Here is a 17,248-nt window from a genome sequence, read left to right on the forward strand (position 1 = left end):
TGAGGTCGTAAACCTATCATGAAAGTGCATCCTTGTAGCTGTGTGGGCTGATTTAGTCAACATGTTTGCCTAGAGTAAGTTGAGCCAATGGTTGAACCAATGGCAAGTTGAGCAAATTTTTCTTCCCAGGCGTAATGCAAGGCATAATAGCTGGGATATGAGGTAACAAGGAGCTCCAGCCTTAGAATTGGGGATGACGTACTGTCCTATGAGTGACAGAAAACTGAGCCAATCATGACAGAAAACTGAGCCAATCATGACAGAAAACTGAGCCAATCAGGCGCAACGCTCTGTATTTTCCACTGGCTGCCCCACCACCATAGAAAGCACTGAACTAGGCTGAAACACCTGCATTTTGGAGCTGCCTTACTCAAGAAAGCAAAAAAGAGATCATGTTTTTATGCTGATTTATTAACTCAATTACTTTTTTTACATTGTTTGCCAACTGATATGTGTCACGTATTAATGCCAAAATAACATACAAAACAGGCAAGACCCCCCCCCCCCCCAAAGTGTGGTCCCTGCCCCACCTGCCCTGAATGACGGGTCTCCACTGGTTGACATCATGTTTGAATGACTACCCTTTCCTCTGTCCATATCTGTAAGATCCCTCAGTCAAGTAGGGAGTTTCAAGCAGAGATTCAACTACAAAGACCACAGAGGTTTTCTAAAGCCCCATAAAGGGAAGTGATTGGTAGATGGCTAACAATAACAAATCAGACGTTTAATATCTCTTTAAGCATGGTCAAGTTAATAAATGCTGTGGATGATGTATTAAACCACACAAACCAGTGGAGGCTGCTGAGGGGAGGATGACTCATAGTAATGTCTGGAATGGAGTAAATGGAATGGTATCAAACACATCAAAGACGTGGTTTCCAAGTGGTTGATACCTCTCCATTGACAAACTTTCAGCCATTGTTATGAGCCATCCTCCCCTCAGCAGTCTTTACTGGCCCAGACACACCAAAGATACAGTCGTCCTTCTGAACTGGAGGATAGGGAAGGAACTGCTTAGGGATGTCACCATCAACAGTGACAAGCCACGGGGGTCTGACAACTTGGATGGAAAATTACTGAAAATAATAGCAGACCATATTGCCACTCCTATTTGCCATATCTTCAATCTAAGCCTTCTAGAAAGTGTGTGCCCTCAGGTCTGGAGGGAAGCAAAAGTCATTCCGCTACTCAAGAATAGTAAAGCCCTCTATACCGCTCAAATAGCTGACCAATCAGCCTGTTACCAACAATAAGAATATTTCGAAGATAAATACACAATGCAGAGACAGAGGACGAGAAGTCAATAGAGTAACAACGATCAATGGAAATAGTGTTTTTTCTGTAATAGGGAATTATCTATGGAAATAGTTGGTTTTCAGTTCAACATCTGTTAGGAATGTCCGTCATGAACTTACGGTGTGGCACGTTCCCATTGGTCCAACCTGAAATAGGATACAGTTTTATTGCAAGGAATTCTAACTGGTCAACCACAGGATAGGGCTGGGTTATAAACTACACCCTGTCCCTTTGTTCTGTGGAGAACCACAGGAGAGAATCACTGGGAGAGAATCACTGAGGACAGGGGAGAATGATCATCTACCTCCCCGTATGATTTGTTCTCTTCCAATAAACCTATTTTCCTCCCCCTGATTTGCTTGGGGTCTGGGTTATTCTTAATAACATCAACTGCTAACATTTGGTGCCGTGACGCGGATGAATTAGACTCAAAAACAACAAGAAAAACGTATCAACTGTGTGTTGATCCAGAAGAAAGAGAGAAGGTGTTCAAGTCTTATTATGGGTGTTCAAGTCCTCTATTAAAATGTTAGAGTCCTCTCTTTTTGTGAAACCTTCTTGTTGCATAGAAGTGAGTTGCTAGTTGAGTTGCAATTCTTACACGTGTGGTTAATTTAAGTCTTCAACAAGCTTTTTGAAGTGAACACAAGTCTTTATGGGTAACCAGACCCTACAAAAACAATTTGTGTTCTAAAACAGAGGTTTGAGTCCTGAAAAGGGGTTATATAAATATGTGTATGGGGTTAAATAAATATATAAACATAGAGATATATATTATACAACTTTTCAAGTTAATATAATGCCATTGTTAAGTGAGAAAACCACTCTAGAAAAGGGCGGAACAGCTCCTCCGGATGTGAGCATGAGAAATATTTGAAATTCACTGTCTAGTGATATGAAGAACCATTTCAAAGTAGAGGAGTGTAGGCAAGAGATAATAAAGAAATATTTTGTCATTGTTGACAAAGATGGAATATGGAATCTGTCTGATATACAAAAAGCTTGGGGAAAAATACAGAAAATATCTAATTCCTTGATAAAGACACAATGGTCTTTAACTGTATTAGCCGAAGTAAGGAAGCGGGATGAGAAATCATTTCTGGAGAATCATGGATAGGACATTGCAGAGAGATAAAAAAGAAGTGTGAAAGCTCTTGGTGGACAAATCTAAACCTCGAAGAGATTCAACAAATACAGACAAGGGTCATAAAACCAGACTTGGCTCCAACATGTGGAGGACCCTTTGTTCCTTCAATCCACCCTCAGGCTGAGTTGCGCAAGGATGATCGGGTTTCAAGCATCTGGTCAGCACTGCCTGGCTTTGAGTCAACAGATAGTGACAGCGGTGATGAACAATGTCTTAGGCCAACCAGAACACTGGCTGTAAAAGGTGGTAAAGTGAAACCTCCATTGACAGTAATCACACATAAATCAGCATCTACAAAACAGTTGGATGAATGGTCAAAAACGTTGAAACATCCCCGAGAAGTGGGTATGAAAACGTTGAAACATCCCCGAGAAGTGGGTATGAAAACGTTGAAACATCCCCGAGAAGTGGGTATGAAAACGTTGAAACATCCCCGAGAAGTGGGTATGAAAACGTTGAAACATCCCAGAGAAGTGGGTATGAAAACGTTGAAACATCCCAGAGAAGTGGGTATGAAAACGTTGAAACATCCCAGAGAAGTGGGTATGAAAACGTTGAAACATCCCAGAGAAGTGGGTATGAAAACGTTGAAACATCCCCGAGAAGTGGGTATGAAAACGTGGGACCATTTGAAGCGTTATAAGAAACTCAACTATCAACATCCTTATGATGGGTTACAGTTAATAGCCTTTGTTTTTAACAAGCGTGAAGATGGTGTAGTTGAAGAAAAGGTTTATAGAGCTGTGGGTGGTGAAGAGCAAGATGTGGTCGATGGATGGAGAACCATGCATGTTTTCCTTAAGAGTCTGACCAATGCAACCAACAATTGGGGAGAGATAACCAAATGTGTTCAAAAACCAAAAAAAACATTTGTTGAGTTTGAAGAAAGGTTTAGAGCAGAGGTGGTTAGACACAGTGGGTTACCTGAAATGGGAGATGAAGATACACTCAATTCCTCCAAAAATGGGCAATCACTCATCAGCTGATGCAATCTATACATGATGATTAGCAAAAAAACTTGTTTCCACAACTAATGACTGGGAGAGACAAAACTACGGAGACATCATCGTCAGACTGTCACGACTGGACAGAGACATCAGTCAACATAATAAACCGGCTGTTATCAGAGTTGTGCAGGTTCCGAGTGAAAGACAACAGCCCCAACGACACAATGCTGATGCAGAAATTTAAGAAGCTTTCTCCGGCTCAGCAGCAGAGTTTGCTGGATGCTGTGGAGGGAAACTAATAGACTCACTCTTACGTCCCATCTCAGCTGAAATCGGATGGAAGATATGTGAACATGATGGTTAATAACTTTGCAGTAGATTTTTTGGTAGATACGGGTGCTGAAGTCATTGTATTGCCCACATCTTATGCAAAACATATATGTCCTCAGTATACGGGCAAGAAGATGGGAGCAACAGGAGTGGGGGGGAAGACAGATATGAAACAGACCAAATCATTATCAATTTATATTGGTCCAAGGAAGATTGATGCAGGGGTGTGGATAGGCTCATTTGAACAACCTATTTTAGGCCTTGATGTTATTATGCAACTTGACTCTACATTGAACATTTCTGAAGGAAAAGTGACATTACAAATTAGACAACTCCAGGAATCTATAGTTCAGAACCATGCTATCTGGACTACGAAGAAAAATGAGTGTGGAAATGGAACCAGTGTGCTTGCCAGGTGTTGTCCCAACTCACACAAAACAATATCCCATTAACAAAGAAGCTACGGACGCTGTGGAGGCTCCTAACAACTTGGCACACCATGAAATCCAGCTACTCTGATGTATCCTACAGATACCGCATTACTTGAACACAACTGTTGTGAGTTGGTTTTGGATCAGCTCTCTGATGGCTTTATAGAGTCATTAGTTGGAAAATCCTGAATTTATCTTATACACAGACAGTTCAAGGCATTGTGGAGGGGTGGTGGGAGGAAGGCAAGCTGGGCAGTTACTACAATGGACAATGTGATAGTGAAAGGCATGTTACCTGCAGTAACATCAGCACAGGTGGTGGAATTGGTGGCTTTGAAAGAAGCATGTAAACAAGCTGAAGGAAAAACAGCTCGTATCTACACAGACTCAAGGTATGCTTTTGGTGTTACCCATGATTTTGGAAAAATATGGAAAACAGAGGATATATGACATCACTGGGAGCTCCTGAGAAGAATGGACCAGAGGTGATGGCTCTACTGAATGCTCTCCTGAGAAGAATGGACCAGAGGTGATGGCTCTACTGAATGCTCTCCTGAGAAGAATGGACCAGAGGTGATGGCTCTACTGACTGCTCTCCTGAGAAGAATGGACCAGAGGTGATGGCTCTACTGAATGCTCTCCTGAGAAGAATGGACCAGAGGTGATGGCTCTACTGAATGCTCTCCTGAGAAGAATGGACCAGAGGTGATGGCTCTACTGAATGCTCTCCTGAGAAGGATGGACCAGAGGTGATGGCTCTACTGAATGCTCTCCTGAGAAGGATGGACCAGAGGTTATGGCTCTACTGAATGCTCTCCTGTGAAGAATGGACCAGAGGTGATGGCTCTACTGAATGCTCTCCTGAGAAGGATGGACCAGAGGTGATGGCTCTACTGAATGCTCTCCTGAGAAGAATGGACCAGAGGTGATGGCTCTACTAAATGCTCTCCTGAGAAGAATGGACCAGAGGTGATGGCTCTACTGAATGCTCTCCTGAGAAGAATGGACCAGAGGTGATGGCTCTACTGAATGCTCTCCTGTGAAGAATGGACCAGAGGTGATGGCTCTACTGAATGCTCTCCTGTGAAGAATGGACCAGAGGTGATGGCTCTACTGAATGCTCTCCTGTGAAGAATGGACCAGAGGTGATGGCTCTACTGAATGCTCTCCTGAGAAGAATGGACCAGAGGTGATGGCTCTACTGAATGCTCTCCTTTGAAGAATGGACCAGAGGTGATGGCTCTACTGAATGCTCTCCTGTGAAGAATGGACCAAAGGTGATGGCTCTACTGAATGCTCTCCTGTGAAGAATGGACCAGAGGTGATGGCTCTACTGAATGCTCTCCTGAGAAGAATGGACCAGAGGTGATGGCTCTACTGAATGCTCTCCTGTGAAGAATGGACCAGAGGTGATGGCTCTACTGAATGCTCTCCTGTGAAGAATGGACCAGAGGTGATGGCTCTACTGAATGCTCTCCTGTGAAGAATGGACCAGAGGTGATGGCTCTACTGAATGCTCTCCTGAGAAGAATGGACCAGAGGTGATGGCTCTACTGAATGCTCTCCTGTGAAGAATGGACCAGAGGTGATGGCTCTACTGAATGCTCTCCTGTGAAGAATGGACCAGAGGTGATGGCTCTACTGAATGCTCTCCTGTGAAGAATGGACCAGAGGTGATGGCTCTACTGAATGCTCTCCTGAGAAGAATGGACCAGAGGTGATGGGCTCTGAGAAGAATGGAATGATGGCTCCTGAATGAAGAATGGACCAGAGGTGATGGCTCTACTGAATGCTCTCCTGTGAGAAGAATGGACCAAGGTGATGGCTCTACTGAATGCTCTCCTGTGAAGAATGGACCAGAGGTGATGGCTCTACTGACTGCTCTCCTGACAAGAATGGACCAGAGGTGATGGCTCTACTGAATGCTCTCCTGTGAAGAATGGACCAGAGGTGATGGCTCTACTGAATACTCTCCTGAGAAGAATGGACCAGAGGTGATGGCTCTACTGAATGCTCTCCTGTGAAGAATGGACCAGAGGTGATGGCTCTACTGAATGCTCTCCTGAGAAGAATGGACCAGAGGTGATGGCTCTACTGAATGCTCTCCTGTGAAGAATGGACCAGAGGTGATGGCTCTACTGAATGCTCTCCTGTGAAGAATGGACCAGAGGTGATGGCTCTACTGAATGCTCTCCTGAGAAGAATGGACCAGAGGTTATGGCTCTACTGAATGCTCTCCTGAGAAGAATGGACCAGAGGTGATGGCTCTACTGACTGCTCTCCTGTGAAGAATGGACCAGAGGTGACGGCTCTACTGAATGCTCTCCTGTGAAGAATGGACCAGAGGTGATGGCTCTACTGAATGCTCTCTTGAGAAGAATGGACCAGAGGTGATGGCTCTACTGAATGCTCTCCTGTGAAGAATGGACCAGAGGTGATGGCTCTACTGAATGCTCTCCTGTGAAGAATGGACCAGAGGTGATGGCTCTACTGAATGCTCTCCTGAGAAGAATGGACCAGAGGTCATGGCTCTACTGAATGCTCTCCTGAGAAGAATGGACCAGAGGTTATGGCTCTACTGAATGATCTCCTGTGAAGAATGGACCAGAGGTGATGGCTCTACTGAATGCTCTCCTGTGAAGAATGGACCAGAGGTGATGGCTCTACTGAATGCTCTCCTTTGAAGAATGGACCAGAGGTGATGGCTCTACTGAATGCTCTCCTGTGAAGAATGGACCAAAGGTGATGGCTCTACTGAATGCTCTCCTGTGAAGAATGGACCAGAGGTGATGGCTCTACTGAATGCTCTCCTGAGAAGAATGGACCAGAGGTGATGGCTCTACTGAATGCTCTCCTGTGAAGAATGGACCAGAGGTGATGGCTCTACTGACTGCTCTCCTGTGAAGAATGGACCAGAGGTGATGGCTCCTCTGAATGCTCTCCTGTGAAGAATGGACCAGAGGTGATGGCTCTACTGAATACTCTCCTGAGAAGAATGGACCAGAGGTGATGGCTCTACTGAATGCTCTCCTGTGAAGAATGGACCAGAGGTGATGGCTCTACTGAATGCTCTCCTGAGAAGAATGGACCAGAGGTGATGGCTCTACTGAATGCTCTCCTGTGAAGAATGGACCAGAGGTGATGGCTCTACTGAATGCTCTCCTGTGAAGAATGGACCAGAGGTGATGGCTCTACTGAATGCTCTCCTGAGAAGAATGGACCAGAGGTTATGGCTCTACTGAATGCTCTCCTGAGAAGAATGGACCAGAGGTGATGGCTCTACTGACTGCTCTCCTGTGAAGAATGGACCAGAGGTGATGGCTCTACTGAATGCTCTCCTGTGAAGAATGGACCAGAGGTGATGGCTCTACTGAATGCTCTCCTGAGAAGAATGGACCAGAGGTGATGGCTCTACTGAATGCTCTCCTGTGAAGAATGGACCAGAGGTGATGGCTCTACTGAATGCTCTCCTGTGAAGAATGGACCAGAGGTGATGGCTCTACTGAATGCTCTCCTGAGAAGAATGGACCAGAGGTGATGGCTCTACTGAATGCTCTCCTGAGAAGAATGGACCAGAGGTGATGGCTCTACTGAATGCTCTCCTGTGAAGAATGGACCAGAGGTGATGGCTCTACTGAATGCTCTCCTGTGAAGAATGGACCAGAGGTGATGGCTCTACTGAATGCTCTCCTGAGAAGAATGGACCAGAGGTTATGGCTCTACTGAATGCTCTCCTGAGAAGAATGGACCAGAGGTTATGGCTCTACTGAATGATCTCCTGTGAAGAATGGACCAGAGGTGATGGCTCTACTGAATGCTCTCCTGTGAAGAATGGACCAGAGGTGATGGCTCTACTGAATGCTCTCCTGTGAAGAATGGACCAGAGGTGATGGCTCTACTGAATGCTCTCCTGTGAAGAATGGACCAGAGGTGATGGCTCTACTGAATGCTCTCCTGAGAAGAATGGACCAGAGGTGATGGCTCTACTGAATGCTCTCCTGTGAAGAATGGACCAGAGGTGATGGCTCTACTGACTGCTCTCCTGTGAAGAATGGACCAGAGGTGATGGCTCTACTGAATGCTCTCCTGTGAAGAATGGACCAGAGGTGAAGAATACTCTCCTGAGAAGAATGGACCAGAGGTGATGGCTCTACTGAATGCTCTCCTGTGAAGAATGGACCAGAGGTGATGGCTCTACTGAATGCTCTCCTGAGAAGAATGGACCAGAGGTGATGGCTCTACTGAATGCTCTCCTGTGAAGAATGGACCAGAGGTGATGGCTCTACTGAATGCTCTCCTGAGAAGAATGGACCAGAGGTGATGGCTCTACTGAATGCTCTCCTGAGAAGAATGGACCAGAGGTGATGGCTCTACTGAATGCTCTCCTGTGAAGAATGGACCAGAGGTGATGGCTCTACTGAATGCTCTCCTGTGAAGAATGGACCAGAGGTGATGGCTCTACTGAATGCTCTCCTGTGAAGAATGGACCAGAGGTGATGGGATGCTCTCCTGAGAAGAATGGACCAGAGGTGATGGCTCTACTGAATGCTCTCCTGTGAAGAATGGACCAGAGGTGATGGCTCTACTGAATGCTCTCCTGAGAAGAATGGACCAGAGGTTATGGCTCTACTGAATGCTATCCTTAGAAGAATGGCTCTCCTGAATGATCTCCTGTGAAGAATGGACCAGAGGTGATGGCTCTACTGAATGCTCTCCTGAGAAGAATGGACCAGAGGTTATGGCTCTACTGAATGCTCTCCTGAGAAGAATGGACCAGAGGTTATGGCTCTACTGAATGCTCTCCTGAGAAGAATGGACCAGAGTTTATGGCTCTACTGAATGATCTCCTGTGAAGAATGGACCAGAGGTGATGGCTCTACTGAATGCTCTCCTGTGAAGAATGGACCAGAGGTGATGGCTCTACTGAATGCTCTCCAGTTACCTGGACAAGTTGCAGTTTTGAAAATAAAAGCATATGGAAACATTTTTACATTAGAGACATGCAAAGCAGTGCACCAAAATATGAAGTGTCGGAATGGATGGCTGCAAGATGCAAACTCAATCAAGAAGGTGCGTGGAAATACAATCTGAGATGTGTAGCGCCAAATGCACTGGACCTTTCAAGAAAGGAACTTTCTTAGTAGGGTAAAATTCTGATTTGAGAAATCATTCCCCGATGGGGTAATTCGGAACAATTAGATTCCGACCAAGGCACTAATTTCACAGGAAAAGTGTGTCAGGAGGTAGCTTGTCTTCTGAACATAGATTGGCAACTACAGTGCCGTTATCATCCTCAATCGAGTGGACAGGTAGAATGCACAAATCAAGTTTTGAAAGAGAGACTTTCAAAGATGCATCAAGAAGGGATAGCATGGCCAGATGCATTGCCTACGGTATTATGTAGTATACGGGCAACACATACCAAAACCACAGGGTTGAGTCCATTTGAGGTCGTCACAGGTCGACCCATGTCACTACCAGGTACGTTAGATTTGAGAAAAGCAGACATTCACTTTATGAGTGACACAAACCTTAACTATAGCATACAACTCTCTAATGCAGTAGGGGAAGCAGACAGACAAGTAAAAGAGGCCTGGGGAATAACATGACGTATTACCAGGACAGTGGGTGATGACTAATCAAATATGTAACAGAGACATTAGGGCCAAAAAGGGAAGGTCCTTATCAAGTTTTGCTCATAACGAGGTCAGCAGTAAAAGTCCGATGGACACATGTCACTCATTTCAAGATTATCCATTCTGATGACAAAGCAGAGCCTGGAGAATGAAGAACTGATTGATTAGCAATCGGGGGCCAATCTCAGGTGAAGAAGCATAGTAAGATGATCAGAACCTGATAAGCTTCTATGTTGTATACCGCAGTCATCATATTAGGGATATCTAGGTGAAATGACCAACGTTTTCCTGAAAATTGGAACATTGGAAATCTATGTGAAATATCAATTTCTCTTGAAACCAGGACATGTTACTTTCACGTTTTAGTTTCCTTCGGTACAGGTTATGAGAATCTCTATCGTCTGAGGCTGCAGCAATATCCTTCGATTCAAGGACTGTATCTGAAACGATACAAGATCACCGGTGAAGTGCAACCACTGGAACGGAAGAATTCCTCACTACCGGCAGACTGTCAGAACACACTTTCTAATAGTTATCTCCTGTATGTGGGACTGATACCAGTGTGGAAGAGCTGATCACTTATAAAGGAATTGGTGAATGATTACCTTGCTAATAGGATGATTGAATATTATTGTCTTGAAGACAATTTTTGTTTTTGTGCGAGTTTCCTCCTAATACAGGATGTGGTAGGAATCGTAAGGGACATCATCATTACAGCTGTTAATACTTATTTTCTATAACTTCTTTTCTATAACTTTTTTTCTCTCCCAGGAGAGAATCATCTATTTCTTATTGTAACTGCAAGTATAATATGCCCTTTGTGTTTCATAGAAATGCAAGGTGTTTAATGTGAATGATTTTATGCTTACTGCTAATGTTTTTTATCCTGTCTATTTTTTCAAGGTCTATTATTGTTTTCTAAAAATACATTTTAAGTATATATATATATTTTTTTAATGGTCTAGGGGGAGTATAAGAATATTGTGAAGATAAATACACAATGCAGAGACAGAGGACGAGAAGTCAATAGAGTAACAACGATCAATGGAAATAGTGTTTTTTCTGTAATAGGGAATTATCCATGGAAATAGTTGGTTTTCAGTTCAACATCTGTTAGGAATGTCCGTCCTGAACTTACGGTGTGGCACGTTCCCATTGGTCCAACCTGAAATAGGATACATTTTTATTGCAAGGAATTCTAATTGGTCAACCACAGGATAGGGCTGGGTTATAAACTACACCCTGTCCCTTTGTTCTGTGGAGAACCACAGGAGAGAATCACTGAGGACAGGGAGAATCACTGGGAGAGCATCACTGAGGACAGGGAGAATCACTGGGAGACCATCGCTGAGGACAGGGAGAATGACCATCTACCTCCCGTATGATTTGTTCTCTTCCAATAAACCTATTTTCCTCCCCTGATTTGCATTGGGGTCTGTGTTAATAAAGAATAACATCAACTGCTAACACAACCCTTAATAAACTTTTAGAAAAAAATTGTATTTGACCAGATACAATGCTGTTTTACAGTAAACAAATTGACGAAAGACTTTCAGCATGCTTATAGGGAAGAGCATTCAACATGCACGCCACTTACACAAATTACTGACGATTGGCTGACTGAAATTGATAATAAAAAGATTGTGAGAGCTGTTTTGCTAGACTTCAGTACGGCTTTTGACATTATCGATCATAGTCAATTGCTGGCTTGCTATATTGTGGATAAAGAGTTACCTGTCTAACAGAACACAGAGAGTGTTATTTAATGGAAGCCTCTCCAACATAATCCAGGTAAGATAAGGCATTCCATTTTTTTCAAAGCCAGTGTGTCTATGTATGTGGATGACTCACCACAAACACGTCAGCTACTACAGCGAGTGAAATTACTGCAACACTTAACAAAGAGCTGCAGTTAGTTTCAGAACGGTTGGCAAGGAATAAGTTAGTCCTAAATATTTAAAAAACTAAAAGCATTGTAATTGGGACAAATCATTCACTAAACCCTAAACCTCAATTAAATGTGGAAATTGAGCAAGTTGAGGTGACTAAACTGCTTGCAGTAACCTTGGATTGTAAACTGGTCAAAACATGTTGATACAAGAGTAGCTAAAATGGGGAGAAGTCTGTCCATAATAAATTGCACTCTGCCTTTTTAACAACACTATCAACAAGGCAGGTCCTACAGGCACTAGTTTTGTCGCACCTGGACTAGTGTTCAGTCGTGTGGTCAGGTGCCACAAAGAGGGACATTGGAATATTACAATAGGCTCAGAACAGAGCAGCACGACTAGCCCTTAAATGTACATGGAGAGCTCACATTAATCATTTTGTCATGACGTTGCCCTGTTGGGGGAGGTTTATGACCCCCCATAAATACCTTTCCCCCTTTTTCTCTCCACTCGACAGAATGGACTCTTAGAAAGCCCTGTGTTAACATAGAGACAGTAATGTAAAATCAAAAGGTTGGGGGAAAAAAACTATCTTTTTGTAATCCAACCAGTTGAAAGTGTCCATTGGTACTTAAAGAATATGATGTCAGATCAGTTGTTGTCTAGGATATTATATCTGATGATAGGACGACATAAATTGTATCTTGGAAAGTCTACACATTCTAGTTATCAGATTCACATGGAATTCTTGTGCAATTTACATTTTTAAATATGAAACTATTTGTGAAAATTTAAAATGTAATTTTAGCTTCTAAATAAAATAATTGTTTTCTTAAAAGTAAACTATGATCACTCAGTGGCCACACCCAAGTGAACAGACATTGGTTGAGAAATATCAAACACCCTTCAATCCCCCGCTACAAAAGCCTGTTGACGAAAGTCAACCTTGGGTTCCCGATGACATGAGGACTTATGTCCATACGTTTAAAAGGGCTAATATCAACTACAACCTATTAAAATTAACTTTAGTTCCCGACGACGTAGGACTGGTGTCCATACGTTCAAAAGGGCTAATTTCAACGTGAAGGTGACGATCACCATGCTGGAAAGATGAATTGACTACACCAGCCAGAAAATAGCACAAGCTGAGTATGGCAACTTGGTATGAACTTTGAACTCTTATTCACTAAAGAAGTGATACATCCTAGACGTCGAATTATCAGCAGCAACTGTAAACGTGCGTAGCCTAGGAAAGGACGGACAAACTCTTCAGAACGACAGGGTACTACAACGTATCCATTCTACCACACGACGACAGACTACAACGTAGCCGCACAGAAATATTATTCAAAGGACAAGGAGAACTCTGCTGGTCTACCCAGCCTTCCATCTTGACCAATCTATCGAAGCGCAGCTCAGAGTAAAAATGTTTCTTGCATTTTCCTTTTCCGAATGGGTGGTTATTTAGAATGCATAAGATTCCGTATTTACGATAGCATAGCTTCATAAGGTCCGATAGAGAAATAATATTTTTGTTCCTCAGTCTTCCCGCTCTTTCATTCAAACCCAACCCCCTTTCTTTGTGTAACCAGTCATATCGGTTTGGTCCTCTAGGGACGTTTTATTTTATGAAATAATTAGTAATCAATGTATGATTCATCCTGTGCATATGTAATTCTGTGTGATTTATTTAGGTATTTAGTAAATAAATAATTAAACCAAATGTTGTATTGCTGATTCAACTTGTTAGCCAGGGTTCGTGACGATAACCAAGAATTTTACGACGTTCAGATGAGACTGAATAAGGTGACAATTAATAATTGACTACTATTGATATAAAAGATCAACAGATCTTTAAGTGTTTATTCGGAAGACAACAGCTCTATAAACATTCTTCCGGGGTTCCCCCGACTTCCTAGTTAATGACATTTACATGATTAGTTTAATCAGGTAATATTAGAGAATTAATTTGATAAAATAGCATGTCATATCATATCATTCATAGTAAAGACAACAATATGCATGTAAATCTCTCGTGGCACAAAGTGGAGGAGAGATTTGTTGTGCTTGTTTCTGTAAGAAGTGTTGACATGCTGAATGCACCGAGGTGTCTGTTTAAAGTACTGACACACAGCTCGAACACCCATGCATAGCCCACAAGACATGCCACCAAGGGTCTTTTTACAATCCAGAACAGACTATGGGAGCCGCACAGTACTTCAATGGAGCCATGACTACATGGAACTCTATTCCACATCCGGTAACTGATGCAAGCAGTAGAAATCAGATAAAATACACCTGATGGAACAGTGGAGTGTGAAGACACACATACTGTACACATGATAAGACACGCACTCTGCACACACCTACACATAGATTTTGTATTGTAGATATGTGATAGTAGAGTAGTGGCCTGAGGGAACACACTTAATGTGTTGTGAAAAGTGTTATGAAGTGTAATGTCATGTAATATTTTAAAATGATATATAACTGCCTTAATGTTCCTGGACCCCAGGAAGAGCAGCTGCAAAAAAACACTTATTTTCAAGCATGTAGGTGGCTGATTCATGGGTATGCTTGACGTCGGCAAATACTGGATAAAAAGAAACGGGATGGTGCTCGGCACAGGTACAATCCTGGAGGAAAACCTGTCTGCTTTACACCAGACACTGGGAGAGGAATTCACCTTTCAGCAGGACAATAACCTAAAACACAAGGCCAAATCTACACTGGAGTAGTTTACCTAGAAGACAGTGAACGTTCCTGACTGGCCAAGTTACAGTTTTGTACTTAAATCTGCTTGAAAATCTATGGCAAGACTTGAAAATTGCTGTTTAGCCAAGATCCCCAAAACCTGAAGAATTATGAAAATAATAATGGACAAATATTGCACAATACAGGTGTGCAAAGCTCTTACTTACCCAGGAAGACCCACAGCTGGTGTTTCTACTATGTATCGACTCAGGGGGTTGAATACTTAAAGGTATAGTAATGACCTGGCAAGATCATAAAGATACAATTGTCCAGACAGAGGTTTGAGTTGACAAATTCACGGTTTATTAACCCAACTCCACACAGGCTACTGTTCGGCCATAGCCCACGCCAAATAAATGAAGGATATCCATACAAATAACCGTGACCAATTCAATTCAAGGGCTTTATTGGCATGGGAAACGTGTTAACATTGCCAAAGCAAGTGAGGCAGATCATATATAAAGTGAAATAAACAATAAAAATTAACAGTAAACATCACACATACAGAAGTTTCAAAACAATAAAGACATTACAAATGTCATATTATATATATATATATATATATATATATATATATATATATATATACACAGTGTTTTGTTTAACAATGTACAAATGGTAAAGGACACAATAGCAGATTGACTGGCATGTGGGACCCTGCGAACACTGCGTACTGGTAAGTACAACACAACCAACAGCATAATACATAACACAGCTGTTCGGGTCGCTACACTTTTTTTGTGTTATTTTTTCTTCCACTTTGACAGAGTATATTATGTAGATTGTTTACAAAAAAAATGACAATTAAATACATATGAATCCCACTTTGTAACAATAAAAAACATGGCATTTGTCAACTAAAGCAACTCTCAAATGAACTAAAACACAATATTGGCTTCTGAATAAATTACTTATTCAAATTGTGATGCACAAAGTAAATGTGTTCTGTCAAGATCAATTTCACACACTGCTACTGTATCACACGAGTGTCTTCACTGTCAAATCAATGTCCACTAAATATGTGCATTTGTTTCAGTTTTAGTTACAATATATAAAACAATTATGAAAGAATAGTCTGTGATTAACAACTACAGACAATGCTGCTAACAATTAGCTTGGTAGCAGGACAATGCGTGCACTCCATTTCTCCTGCAGAGGGGGAACAGAATAGTGTTGAGCCAGATTGCTCCCTCCTCCAGTCAAAGCATTCACATTCAGTTAGCGATGTGACGTGAGAGACAGAGCAGACATGGCACCCCTGATAATACATCTGTCGCTTACGGAAACGGTCCTGTCCTGGTGCTTGGGTTGTGCTCTGCTGGGACGGCTGTATCCTGAGGCTCTGGTTCCATAGGGGACAATAGGAACACTTATTTTTTCTATTTAACTAGGCAAGTCAGTTAAGAACAAATTCCCTACCCCCTGCCGCCCCAGGGTAGCCTAGTGTTCTTGTGCTGGGCCTCCTGGTGGTTGGTGAGACATTTTATAAAGTGCATTTTACAGACATTTGATACACTTTGATAGTTTGACAGGAATCCTCTTCCATTAGGTAGACAAATAACATACTCAAACATACCTTCTGGCACAACAGAGTCCCTCTTGTATCAAGGGTTCATATGGAAAGAGAAACCAGAAGCAACCTTACAAGGGTTGATACTGTGTGCTCTACCATGGTTTGTGATTTATCACTCACTGACAATACAATAACAAATCCTGAATTCCTATCTGGGAAGGAGGACAGCAATAGAGAAACGATTAAAACAATTCAAAAAACTAAGTTCAGTCCTCTTGTCTGAGCAGTTAGTTCTCCATTCCAATTTATTCTGGCTGGGGGGTGGTAGCCTAGTGGTTAGAGTGTTGGACTAATAACTGAAAGGTTGCAAGTTCAAACCCTGAGCTGACAAAGGTGAATCTGTCAGTTCTGCCCCTGAACAGGCAGTTAACCCACTGTTCCTAGGCCACTATTGAAAATTAGAATTAGTTCTAACTGACTACTTAGTTAAATAAGGGTCAAATAAAAGAAAAAAATATCATGGCATTTAGCTAGGACAGGAAGTACTTAACTAATCTTTCCCAGACACAGTCTTTCTGCGGAGATCAGAAAAGCAGGGTCATGAAATGGAAAGAAGCAGTCTGAAATGGGAGGAACTATCTGAATAACATCTTGAAGCATTTTGCAACAGTGTGCCCTAATGGACATGACCCTGGGTGCTCACCTTGTCTGAGTCTTCTGGCTTGAAACAGCTTGAGAAGCAGCAGTCCAATGGCAAGAGAGGCTACTGCCACACATACAGCAGCCACACTCATGTAACTGTTCTTTGGAATTTCCTGTTTATCCGCAACATTTCCAGGACCCTGGTGCTGGTCTCGTACTGTAACACACAAAATCAGAATCAATATAATTGAAAATCACGTCACATTCAGGTATGCAATCAATAAGGTCATGTTGGTAGGGTAAGTCAATTTATATTGGATACTAATAGAGGTTAATGTGACGAAAGCAAGAATTCTTGATGGATCCTCTGCACAGTGGAAATCATGATGCAAAAAGGAGAATACTAAATGGTCAGTGTTAGGGTGTGAGGAAAGCACTTTGAATTCAAAACTGTGTAAAGCCCTTAGTTTTTCCTGACTGGGAAATACTCAGGGCCCTACCTATAAACGTTGGACTCCAAAAGCTTTGAGCTGACCTGTGAGGTTACCTGTGAGCTGACCTGTGAGGTTACCTGTGAGCTGACCTGTGAGCTGACCTGTGAGGTTACCTGTGAGGTTACCTGTGAGCTGACCTGTGAGGTTAACTGTGAGCTGACCTGTGAGG

The 17,248-nt window shown here is 42.6% G+C and overlaps 1 long non-coding RNA gene across 2 annotated transcripts; it reads right to left on the bottom strand.

Moving 5' to 3' along the window:
- Nucleotides 1-14,819: 14,819 nt before the first annotated feature.
- On the bottom strand, nt 14,820-17,242 carry LOC135568040 (uncharacterized). Of its 2 annotated transcripts, none has more exons than XR_010462500.1 (2): nt 16,647-17,242; nt 14,820-15,772 (listed from the first exon to the last, which is right to left on the bottom strand). It is a non-coding gene; the product is annotated as an uncharacterized LOC135568040 (long non-coding RNA). The 2 variants fall into 2 exon arrangements; XR_010462501.1 differs by lacking the exon at nt 16,647-17,242 and adding an exon at nt 16,007-16,026.
- Nucleotides 17,243-17,248: the final 6 nt, after the last annotated feature.

Source organism: Oncorhynchus nerka, unplaced genomic scaffold, assembly GCF_034236695.1.
Source record: "Oncorhynchus nerka isolate Pitt River unplaced genomic scaffold, Oner_Uvic_2.0 unplaced_scaffold_1738, whole genome shotgun sequence".
Classification (NCBI taxonomy): Eukaryota; Metazoa; Chordata; class Actinopteri; order Salmoniformes; family Salmonidae; genus Oncorhynchus; species Oncorhynchus nerka.